The sequence below is a fragment of the Typopeltis vanoorti genome, chromosome 13, assembly GCF_054136105.1.
Source record: "Typopeltis vanoorti isolate ZY-2024b chromosome 13, IOZ_Tvanoo_1.0, whole genome shotgun sequence".
In the NCBI taxonomy this organism is placed as follows: domain Eukaryota; kingdom Metazoa; phylum Arthropoda; class Arachnida; order Uropygi; family Thelyphonidae; genus Typopeltis; species Typopeltis vanoorti.
Window position 1 is genome coordinate 115750552 of NC_143561.1, and position 12749 is coordinate 115763300.

Here is a 12749-nt window from a genome sequence, read left to right on the forward strand (position 1 = left end):
TCATATTACTAAAGCAAGAGTCTCCCTTAACAAATCCATGTTGACTATCACAGATAACATTACCTTCATCTACCCAACACTGTATGTGGTTCCTCCCCAACTTCTCCAAGATCTTAACAACTACTAATGAAACACAAACTGGCCTATAATTAGACACTTCTTGTCTGCTACTGCCCTTGTGCAGCAGCACTATCTTACCTTCCTTCCATTTCTTGGGTACATGTAGCCAGACTTTCATTGAAATGCCAGGTCAGTGGAGCTGTCAGTTCTTTAGCACATTCTCTCAAACCCATGGTGAAATACCATCCATTCCCACAGCTTTACTGACATCCAGAGTACTTAGTATGGAACAGACTGTCCTCTTGCACCTCCAAACCTCGAACCTGCCCTGCCCCCTATAGTATTAATACCTTCTTCTCCAGGATGAAATACTCCAGTAAAGTGCTCATTGAACAACTCCATTATCCTTTGCAATCACTCTATTTCCATTTTTATTCCACAATGTCATTCTTCAACAATCGTTTCTCTTCCTACTGGTCACATAGCTAAAAAAATTCCTTAGTATTTTCTTTAGATCTTAGTGCCAATCTCTTCTCATATTCCAGTTTTGCCTTCCTTACCATACTAGTCACTCTCCTAGATTTGAGTCTTATATTTTTCATGCATCTGCTCTCCACCCCTGCCCTTATATCTCTTCCATAACTTCTTTTTCACCTGCAGTTCCTGTTTGATATTGTTTGTCATCCATCCACTTTAAACCAAATTGTGTCCCTTCACTCATGGAATACAGCTTATTATTGCTGCTAACAAATATCCTTCACAATTTCCCAAGCACTAATGATATCCTGGCTTCAAATTCCGTCCTCCATGGAACTTCCTTAAATTGATATCCTTATTCCTTATTATTCTTATTCCTTATTCCATATACATAGCCTTATTCCACATACTTTTTCTTTGATACTCTTGCATGTCTATTCATCTTCCAAGTCAAAACCACATGGTCACTTTCTCCAACTGGGGGGAGAGATGTAATCTCACTTATTATCAGCTCTTCTGATGGTATGACCAAATCCAGAACTCTTGAACCTCTTGTTCTCTCTATTACATGTTGCCTAACACATTTGTCCTTCAAGGATTCTAGAAATTCCATCCCCTTATGCATTTTCTTCTTCCCAGCTTATACTGCTGTAGTTAAATCTCCCATAACAATCATTCTTCTTGCACTTGCCAAGCTCAACTGCCTAAATATCTCCTACTCCCCACCCTCTGCGCTCCCTAGTTTGTAGCAACACCCCACTAAATATCCTGTCTTGGCCACTTCTACCTCACACCATATGCTTTCAGAACCATTAGTGTCACTGCCTTCCAAAGTCCCCACTCTTAGAGGACATAAGTCTTCACTTATAAGCTGTACTCCATCACCGCATTTTCCCTTCTTATCCTGCAGAAAAATGCTATACCCTTCTACTTCTATTCCTGTTGTTATATCGTCTTCTGTCAACCACGTCTCAGAGATCCCAAGTGCTACCAATTCATCTCCTTTATTCCAGATACTGCAGGCATTAGTATTCTATCCTAATTTATGCTCACACTTAGACCTACACATTTTACTGTGTAGGCATTTGGAACCGAAATTCTACGGAATAGGTTGGTTATTCCTGGAGTATTGGAGGTGTCCTATGTCTGCAGAAGCCTGTGTTCATGGGGCCAGTTTGCCTGTCCTGGGGAATGAAAAATCCAAGCTTTCTGGTAAAAAAAAAAAAAAAAAAAAAAAAAAAAAAAAAAAAAAAAAAAATCCTACCTCCATATGAGACCGGCTAACTCACCCTTTCATCGAAACACACCAGATTCACTTCATTGACGGGAATTGAACCCAGGTGTTTCCGACCAAAGGGCTTCGTCTATGCTGACTGAGCTACGGAGGTGCAGTCATTAGTATAAAGCATAAATATGTCACTGTTTCTATACCTATCATTATCTCCTCCAGACTCCACTGAACTCAGTGTTACCTGATGTCATCCCCATTCCTACAAGAGGCCACCCCTGCTACCATCCATCCTGGGAATTCCAGTTTCCCTGCATTGACACACCGACTTGTTCAGAAAACAGCAATCTCCCCAGATGCCTATGTTCTTCCTCATTCAAATGTAAGCAGTCTCCTGCATACAGTTCCTTTCTGTCCTCAAATGCCCTCCAAGCATCCACATATTCCAATCCTCTCATCTTCTCACACATTATGCTATTCATTATTACTTCTCTTCTGCTCAGATCGTCATTATCATACCTGGGCAACATACACTATCTTTTCTCCCTGCATTTTCTTGTGTACAACCTCAAGCAAGAATCTCAGATCTCTCACCACCTGATTTACGCTGCCTCTCAAATCATTCGTGCCCACCATCATAGTCATCTCTTCTACCCTTTCACCCTGCTTAATTGCCATAATCACACTTTCTATCGTTCCTCAAGGTAAACACTCCTGTGGCATCCTATCTTGCACACCATGGATCATCAAGTCTCTATTCATCACACCTCTTACCATTCTGTTCCTTGATTGCTCACCTGAATCCCCCCCCCCTCTCTCTCTCTCTCTCTTGCTCTCTCCTCTAGCATTTTCTCTCTGTGTTCCCCTACTTATCTGCCATCCTGGCATCATTCTATTTCTGGTTATAGCACTCTCTCACATTGTTCTCATTTCCTCTCTCCTATTATTCTCTCCTCTTCTATCATTTCCATAACTCTCTCTCATTCCTTCTCTTCTACTGTTTCTATCCTCTCCTCTTCGATCATTCCCATAAGTCTCTCATTTCCTCTCTTCTACATTAACTAATACTCACCATTCATCTGTCCCTTAATTGTAATTAAATTTTGCTTATGTTTAAAAATAATTAACTGAATTAACTTATTGTAATTTATTTTGAATATCTATTAATGCTGATGAAGCTATTCTCCTGCAGCCTATAGTGCACATAATATCAGGTTCTTTCAATCAAATTTTTTCATTTTAGAGTTTTCCTATAACTGTATTGACAATGGCTATGAAACTTAGCTGAAAATTTTACAAATAAAAATATTAAACATAAGTGATTCTGGTATTAATGTTGTGTGATGAATTCATTCACTTATGTTTTGATTTTTAGATGAATGGACAAGCCAAAATCCTTGTTTAATGAAATAATTGAAGCTGGTGGAAAAGATTCATTTGTGGAAGTCATTCATGCTGAAGTAAATCTCATTTAATTACATTATAATTGTATATCAATTTTCAAATGATTCACTTTATGAACATTGGACCGGGAACCTGACCCCTTTGTAAAATCAGGTCTTTCTGTATAAGTTACACAACCCACCATCTATATTATTTTATCCTCCACTCACACTGTAAATTTCGTCACTGAGAATGCAGAATGTATTCCAAATTGTAAAATTGCAAAATTTGATGAGCAAATTTTGCCCAGGAAAATCTAGTTTCTTGACTCATTCTAGCTCAGTCAAACAACAAACCGTATTCAAATGCCTGCATTCCTTACATATTCAGATGAAACCTTTTACTTGCATAGCATTTGGGAATAAGGAAAATGAATTACTTGAGTTCTTGAGAGATAGCTGTCTTGTATAAAGGATGTCACACAAGGATTAAGAGTTTTACATCTGATCATTTTATCAGAAGATGTAATTGTGAGGCAGGGATTGCACTTCCTTCCAGTTGGTGAGAGTGATCAAGAAGTGATCACCTGGGTTGTGGCTATCCATATAAAGATTCCTGTGAGGAAACAAAACATGTATAAGTACAAGGTTTGTGATTATGACAAGCTTGGAGCTATAGCATGCATTAAGGAGTTGAGCGGTAAGGAAATAAATGCTGCTTGGGAGAAGCTGACAAAGAAATGCATAACAGTATCAATGTATGCATGTATTCCAAAAGTCAAAAAGCTGAATAAGGAGGTGTAAAATGGCAGAATGATGGGATTAAGCATGAAATCTGGAAGAAGGTACTTTGGAAGCAGCATTAGATGAATAATGGTAATAATCAGTTGCATAAAGAGTAGTTGCATGAATTGAAGTTCAAGCAGAAATTAACAAATCCGGCCAAGAAAATTCCTCATGATTTTTTTTTTAATGTGTGCCACTTAAAAAGAAGAATGATTATGGTAAGATGCTGTTAAAGGATGAAAGTGGGAGATTAGTAACTGCTGCAGAAGACATAGTCAAGGTATTCAGTTAGCATTTCATCTTTAGCGTGAAATTAGAAACTCAAGTGTGCAGAATGAAACGAGAGAACACTTAATGGTGAGCAAGCAAGAAGGCAATAGGAGCTAAGTAAGCTAGAAGTCAATAAGGCAATAGGACTTTATGACATATCACCAGTTGTCTTGATGGAATGTTCCAGGGTGTTAGCATCTGCCTTGGCCTACCTGTTTAACAAGAGCCCTGCAACAGCACAAGTTCCAAAGGAGTGGAAGGAAGGCTAAATGTTTACACTTCACAAAGGCAATGATAAGGCTAATGAGACAAATTATAGCTTGATCTGTATATCTGGAGTTGCAGTTAAGGTATTGGAGAGAGAGAGAGATTGGTGGAGAGATAGGATATAAAAGTGAGTTGATAACAGTAGCATTATTTGTGCTTGTCAGCATGGGTTTGTTAAAGGGAGGTTGTGTTTTAGAAACTTGCTTTTGTACTATAACAAGGTAATGAATGTATTGGACAAGGGATATACATATACAGTGATATATCTAGATTTTGCAAAGGTTTTTGATAGATTGCCACACCACAAGTTGGTCACTAAACTGAAAAAGATGGGATTGGATGATAGACTAGGGAGTTGGTTAGGTGAATGGCTATCGGATAAGCAAGTTGTGTGTGGCAGGATAGTATCTCAAAAGAGGAAAGTCATTAGTGGTGTGTCACAGGGAGCAGTTTTGGGACCACTGTTATTTAATATGTATATTAATGATGTTGGGATTAGTTTAACTGGTGATATATATCTGTTTCCAAATGATGCAAAACTAGGATGAGTGATGAGGAATCAAGTAGATCTTGCACCTTACAGGAGGAGTGTAATAGATTGTATCAGGTAACCAAAAAAAAGTTCTTGCAATTTTGGTAGATTTCATGCAATGACTTGTTTTATTTTGTAGTGGTTTGCAGAGTGCAATTTTTTATGTCTGTCATAAGGCACAGATACACATCAGTCATTTGGTGAGCTCTAACTTGGTGTGTACACTTTTTCTGTGACTGAAACTTTCTAAAATATCAGTTGAACCTGGTGTAATATGGGTTTGTTTGTTTGTTTTATGAATTTAAACTCGGTTCGAAGGCTTCAGATGTGTCCCATAAGATGTGTGGCATTTGGAAAAGATACAGTAGCAGAACATACTGCACAGAAATTGTTTAAGAAATTTGTTTCTGGTGATGGATTACTTGAAGATGCACCACATTCAGGAAGGCCCTCCATTATTGATAATGAAAAATTACATGCTGCTGTTGAAAATAATTCTACTTTAACATGTTAGTAACTTTCAAAAATGTTTAACATAAGTGGTGAAACAGTTCATTTACACTTGCATCAACTGGGAAAATCATGAAAGCTAAGCAAATGGGTCCCACATGAATTATCAGATGATGATCATCTTCAAAGGCTATCAATTTTTTCTTCACTTCTTTCATATCATAAAAATGAGCTGTTTTTGGATTACTTGATCACTGATGAAAAATGGATCTTTTACTCTGACAGGAAGTGAACTTATCATTGTTTGTCACCAAATGATCCAGTACTGCACACTTGAAAGGCACCACTTCATCCCCAGAAGACTATGCTTTTTTTGTGTGTGGTGGACTGGAGCCAGTATTATCCACTACGAGTTTCTCACTACAGCCAAACAATTATGGCCGTGATCTACTTGCTGCAACTTGAGCGTATGCAAGATGTGTTACTTCAGAAACAGCCAGGACTAGTTAATCGGAAGAAAGTGCTATTCTTACAGGATAACACAAAACTTCGTACTGCAAAACTTACCCATGAGAAGATTTGTGCTTTAGGATGGGAGATACTCCCTCATCCTCGATATTCTCCTGATGTTTCTCCAAGCGATTATCACCTTTTTTTGGCGCTAGACAATCATATGCAAAATTGACAGTTCTGCAATAAAATAGAGATTGAAGTGGAGGTTGCTAGGTTTATTACTTCTGAAGACAAAACGTTTTATAAAAGTAGAATTTACAAACTTGTATCTCATTGGGAAAGAGTTGTAGATTGTGAAGGTGCTTATTTTAATGAATGAAACATTTTATGAAAATTTCTGTAGTTCTTTAATTTTTATTATGAAAAACTGCAAACCTTTTTGGTTACCTGATATTGAAGTGGCAACAGTATGGAACTGTCAATTCAATGTTATGTTACAAAGTGTAAGGTTCTGAAATTGGCAGGCAGCAATGGGATACAAAAGTATACATTTTTCAGGGAATGGAGTGGTGGTGGACAAGGTTCTAAAGTTTTCAGAGGTTGCACTGCACAACTTGTGAAAACATACATCAGATTATGGCAGTGATGTGGAGGACTTTAACTTGTAGAAATAAAAATATTCTGTTTGCATTGTATAAGGCCTTGATCAGGCCTCGTATGGATTATTGTGTGCAGATTTGGTCTCCTGGTTTTTGTGGTGATGAGGATTATATTGATGAGGAGATAGTCCAGAGAAGACTGACAAAGATCTTTGGAATGTGAGATATGAGTTAAAATTGAAGGAATGCAGTTTCCAAAGCCTTGTGAATGGGAGGAAGAGAGAAATTTTTCATATAATGGGAGAAGGGGATAGAATAAAGGGACATACCTGTAAGCAGTATAAGGAGGGTGTGAGCAGGAGCAATTCTTTTCATGGTGAGTGGAATGCATTGTGATGAATGCAGGTACATTGAATGAATTTAAAGCATGGGTTGATGGACTTTCTGTATATATAACAGTTTTTACCTCCTGCAATGAGTTTTTTGATGCCATGGTCTTTGACACCATGAGGTCTGGTGTTATGATAATATACTCGCTTCTGTCACAAAAGGTGTTTGCATGATTTTGAGGTCTATCTTCCTAAATGTTCTCACTAGAATGCCCTTCATTTTCTCAGCTCTCCATCATCATACTGAAGCAACACAATAAATATCCTTACTTTGCATTTCTGATGCACAATCTCTAACATTGCTTACAAATCTGTCATTTGTACTGATTTCTAAATTTTCTAAATTTTTATCTCTTTATTGCAATGATTAAACTATCATTTCTTTAAGCAAGGACTACTCAAACATTCTGTTCTGGATAACTTGAGTCATAAATCACTATACATTACATCTCTCACAGCCTCACTATCTCATTCACATTACACTGGCATTGTTATTATTATGTGACACCTTCAGGGAGTCCAAAGACTCATCAAGGGAGAGTGTGCCAACAGCATCGAACAGTTAAACCCCTTCCAATTACTAACTGCACTCAGACTTGCTTAACTTTATGCTAGCCATTAGTAGCAGAGGCTGTACCAATCGACCAACATTTGCTGGTCATTTGTTCATTTTTTTTTCATTTTGTTTATTCTTTTCTTTTCCTTGTGTAGAGGCTTAAGTGCTGTGAGGACATTATGTTGGAGGTTTAATGGATTTTTTACAACACTCAGAAAGAATTAAATTAGAATTTAATACTCCTATATTTCATCCTAGTCACTAGGACATCTACGGGGATTACAAAAACAATTAATGTAACATGCACACAAAAACTTACAATACTAAGCCCAACCACATGGGTGACACTAACGTCCTATCTAGGTGGAGCGCCCTCTAAGGGCGGTAGTAGGTGGCCTGGAATGTAAGGTGGGACCTCTGGTGATGAGCGTTTCCCAAATCTTCGGAAGCTTAATGCAACCGTATCTGTTAAGATTTGGTTGGTTTCTGAGAGCTGCTGCTGCTTCTAAGAAGTCTCTCTTTCTTGAATTTGCTGTGGTGGAGCATGGTGGTTTTCTTCCATGATACGCTGTGGGTGGTGTCCTCCTGGCCCCCCTGACGTCACGAAAAAACTTAAACCTTTCCGCTCCCGTCCCCCCCCGAATATACGGTTTACCAAAAATCCACAAACCCAATTCCCCACTCAGACCTATAGTAGATGCCACCAATGTACCTTGTTACAGACTGTCTAAACAGCTGGCCAACTCTCTGTCCCCCCTCACCGGAAATTCAGCTTCCTATATAAAAAACTCGACCCACTTTAAAGCCCTCACAGAAAATTTAACCTTGAACAAAACAGACATGTTGGTAAGCTTTGATATCTCCTCTTTGTTTACCAATATTCCCTTAACTGACACTTTATCTCTCTTAGAAAACGTTTTCCCCTCTGACATCTTAGATCTCTTTTCCTTTGCCATCAATTCTGGGTATTTCTCTTGGAATAACAAAATCTACAAGCAGATAGAAGGAACCGCCATGGGTTCCCCCCTCTCACCCCCCCCCCTTGCCAATTTCTATATGGAAGATTTCGAAAAACGAGCCATAGACTCAGCCCCACTCAAACCTTCTATCTGGCTAAGATATGTAGATGATGTGTTCTCCATTTGGCCTCATGGCCCAGACACATTAGACTCCTTCCTCGGTCATCTCAATAGCCTACATCCAAGAATCCAGTTTACTATGAAAAAGGAAAAGAACAATTGTTTACCCTTCCTAGACACCTTAGTCACGCGCCTGCCCAATGTTACACTTGCCTTCACTGTATACAGAAAACCCACACACACAGGCACATACATTCACAAACTCTCCAACCACCACCCCTCACAACAATATGGCATCATTAAAACCCTTACCAAGAGAGCCCACAATCTTTGTTCCAGTGGAACCTCCCTCACTACTGAGCTTAACCACATACACAGACCTTTCCTCTCCAATGGCTACAGTGAACACAGTATCAAAAAAATAATCAATTCATCCCCCATTCCCCATCCCTCTCGTCAACAAGAATTTAAAAATGCCATCACCATACCCTACATCCGAGGCACTTCGGAAAAAATAGCCAAGATACTAAAAAAGTATAACCTACACACAGCATATAAGCCCTACCGCAAACTTGCTACCCTTATCCGTTCTACGAAAGATCAGCTCCCACCCCTCTCTCTCTCTCTGCCTGGAGTTTACAAAGTACCCTGTTCCTGTAAGCTTGCGTACTTTGGACAGACAGCAGATCAGCATCCATCCGCCTGGAGGAACACAAGTCGTACATCGTTAAACACAACTATGGCCATTCAGGCTTGGCTGACCATGTTTTGGACACCACCCACAGAGTATCATGGAAGAAAACCACCATGCTCCACCACAGCAAATTCAAGAAAGAGAGACTTTTCTTAGAAGCAGCAGCAGCTCTCAGAAACCAACCAAATCTTAACAAATACGGTTGCATTAAGCTTCCGAAGATTTGGGAAACACTCATCACTAGAGGTCCCACCTTACATTCCAGGCCACCTACTACCACCCTTAGAGGGCGCTCCACCTAGATAGGACTTTAGTGTCACCCACGTGGTTGGGCTTAGTATTGTAAGTTTTGTGTGCATGTTACATTAATTGTTTTTGTAATCCCCGTAGATGTCCTAGTGACTAGGACGAAATATAGGAGTATTAAATTCTAATTTAATTCTTTCTGAGTGTTGTAAAAAAATCCATTAAACCTCCAACATAACTTTTCTTTTCCAAACTTTCTCTCCTTTCAACTCTTTTCCTTTTCTCACTTCCACTGATATTATTTTCAATGTTCACATGAATACTTAATGGTATAAATAAAACCAGAAGAAAATAAATAATCAATCTATACATAATCACATGATCTGACATTTTCTGAAGCCTCATCTTACCATAATAGTCAGCTACTGGAGCAATTCTTAAGCATTCCACTTCCTTTTTTTGACCACTCATTTTTCTCAAAGCATTCCACTCTCACCCAAATCATAGTCATAGCCATCAATATTCTTTTATCTGCTACATTCTTGACCTCAATCACATCATCCATTCATAAATAAATGTTCTTGGCCCCCATATTCTTGTCACCATAAGTCATGCTACCCGATGACTCTGTGATACTGTCTTCGCTCCCATTCATCCAGTAATACTATCATTTACATCTCCCAGTGCTTCCTGTCTTCTTCTTCTTGAGAACGTGCTCAATTCTGCAATTGAGCTCGTTCTTCTCTTAGTAGCAAAAACTTTCCTTCCACTCTCTTCTGTTCTGAGCCTTCTCTTTCAAGGTTGTGTACCTGTCGCCATTCAGCATGTCATCTAACATTGTTTTCCTTACTCTTCCTCTGCATTTTTTCCCATCTATTTTTCCTTCAATGGCATCTCTGATGATTCCATTCCTTCTCAGAATATGTACGATCCAGTTGTCCTTTCTTCTTTTTATCCTCCTTAACAGACTTCTTTCTTCTTCTACTCTTTTTAAGACCTCTTCATTAGTTATTTTATCTGTCTGTTTGATTTTTTTCCATCTTTCTCCAAATCCACATCTCAAAGCTTTCCAAAATATTAATTTCTTCTTTCTTCAACATCCAAGTTTCAGCTGCATGGAGAGAAACGCACAACACATAACATTTCATTAGTCTTTTCTTTAAGTTTCTGTCCATTTTATTTTTGAATAAATTCCATTTTCTATTAAAGGCATCTCTTTCCATCACTGTTCTTGCCTTTATGTCACATTTACATCTTCCATCATTGCTAATCACACTTCCTAGATATTTAAATGTCTTTATTGATTCAAATTTTTCCCATTTATTCTGATATCCATATTTGCCTCTTTCCTTGCTATTTTCATTACCTTTGTTTTTCTTATGTTAATTTTCATTCCATAATTGATACAGGATTCCAGTAATCTGTTCAACAAATGTTGTAGTCCTGTTTCAGTATTTGATAATAATGCCTTGTCATCTGTGTATCTTATTGCAAATATCTGCCTGCCTCCAATCTTTATTCCTTCTTCTGAATTCTCCAGTGCTTCTTTTAACATTGCTTCGGAATGCATGTTAAACAAAATTGGTGAAGAGAACAGCCTTGTCTTACTCCTCGTCCAATGATACCTGGTTCTGTTGCACCGTATGTCTCTCACCATAGCAATTTGTCCAATATATTGTGAAATAATTAGCCTTCTGCCTTTTCAATCTATACCAATCTTTTCCATTACTCCCACCATCTTATCCCATTTTGCAAAGTCAAAAGCTTTTTCAAAATCTATATAACAGATATTAACTTCTTTATTCACTTCCAGACTTCTTTCACTTACTATTCTTAACAGTCCAATCACATCTCTTGTTCCCCTATCCTTCCTGAAACCAAACCGATCTTCTCCAAGAAATTCTTCGTGTTAAGATTCTCATAAGTATTTCTGATCCATTTCCAAAATCGCAGATTAATACATAAATTCTCATTCTTCATGTGCTGCATTTTTAAGAAGCAGAAATGCACATAGACAGGACATTCTGTCAAATTTTTAGTATGTTACATAGGCAAAGTGGATACTAGATCCAACATTATTTCAAAGCCGAATGTTTGTAGATAGTATGAAAGTTTCATAAGTTCACTTGAGAACTTACAAGAATACAATCCTTGGCATCCCAGAGTTTCCTTTTATTAGTGCATTTGATAAAGGTTTCAGTGGCATGACAGCTGTTTCAAACTGGTATAAGAGAGCAAAAACTCTCGTTCAGTACTAAGGAAATCAAAATGTCAGATAAATGTAACCTTTATCAAATGCACTAATAAATGGCAAATATATTGATGCTTGGGCAGCATCCATGTCTCTTAAGTAGTACAAACTAAGGTAACTCGGGGATGCTGAGGATTATCTCTGGTACTATTACCTTCCCTAAAACCTTCTTGTTCCTCGGACATATCTGCCTCAACTTTGGCCTCAATCCTGTTTAGGATGATTTTCAATAAAATCTTGTTTGCATGAGATATTAAACTAATAGTTCTAGTTCTTGCAACTCTAATTGTATTGTGGTATGAAAACTGACTTATTCCAATCTCTAGGCCATGATCATGTCTCTCATATCCTTGTAATCAATCTTTGAAACACTCTTATCCCTCCATCCCATGTGGCTTTAATTAATTCTGCTGGGATTGCTGTTAAGCTGCTTAACTGTTCTTTCAACTTCATGCCTAAATGAAGGAGGTTCCAAAGCGAAATTTTCCTGGTGAGAGGGCTCCTCCAAATTTTCATTATCCACTGTTGTACAGTTTCTCACAGTATTCTCTCCATCTGTTTTTGATTTCCAATTCATCTGTTGGTAGTGCTCCATTCCTCTCTTTGATGACATTCAATTTGGGCTTAAACTTGTGCTTTAGATCATATACTAAATGAAACATTTTATAATTGTGCCTCCTCATCAGGAACTCTATCTTTTCACATTTATTAGTATATAACTTTTCCTTCTCCTGCTTGATGGCTCTTCTGACTTCTCTGTGCAATCTCTTATATCCAGTCTTTGTGTCTATCCAACCACCTTGTTTTGATTAGTTCCCATGTTGAATCTGATATTCGTGGGTCTCTTGGTCTTCTTATTGGGCCAAGATACTTCTTAGTTGTATCCTGTGTTATTACCTTGACTCCTCAAAGCATTTCTGGTGAGTTCTCCTCACTAGTCTCCAAAAAATCATCCAACTGACCGATCCTGCTTCCATTTGTAATTCCAGGGATTGCCTCCGTTTCACTGTTCCTTCTCTTCATTCTGCCA

General features: G+C 38.2%; 1 protein-coding gene across 1 annotated transcript in view; it reads left to right on the forward strand.

Moving 5' to 3' along the window:
* LOC150100485 (sodium/hydrogen exchanger 9-like) overlaps window positions 1-12749 on the forward strand; it is a 481199-nt gene that overhangs the window by 394388 nt on the left and 74062 nt on the right. The gene's annotated exons all lie outside the window — the stretch shown is intronic.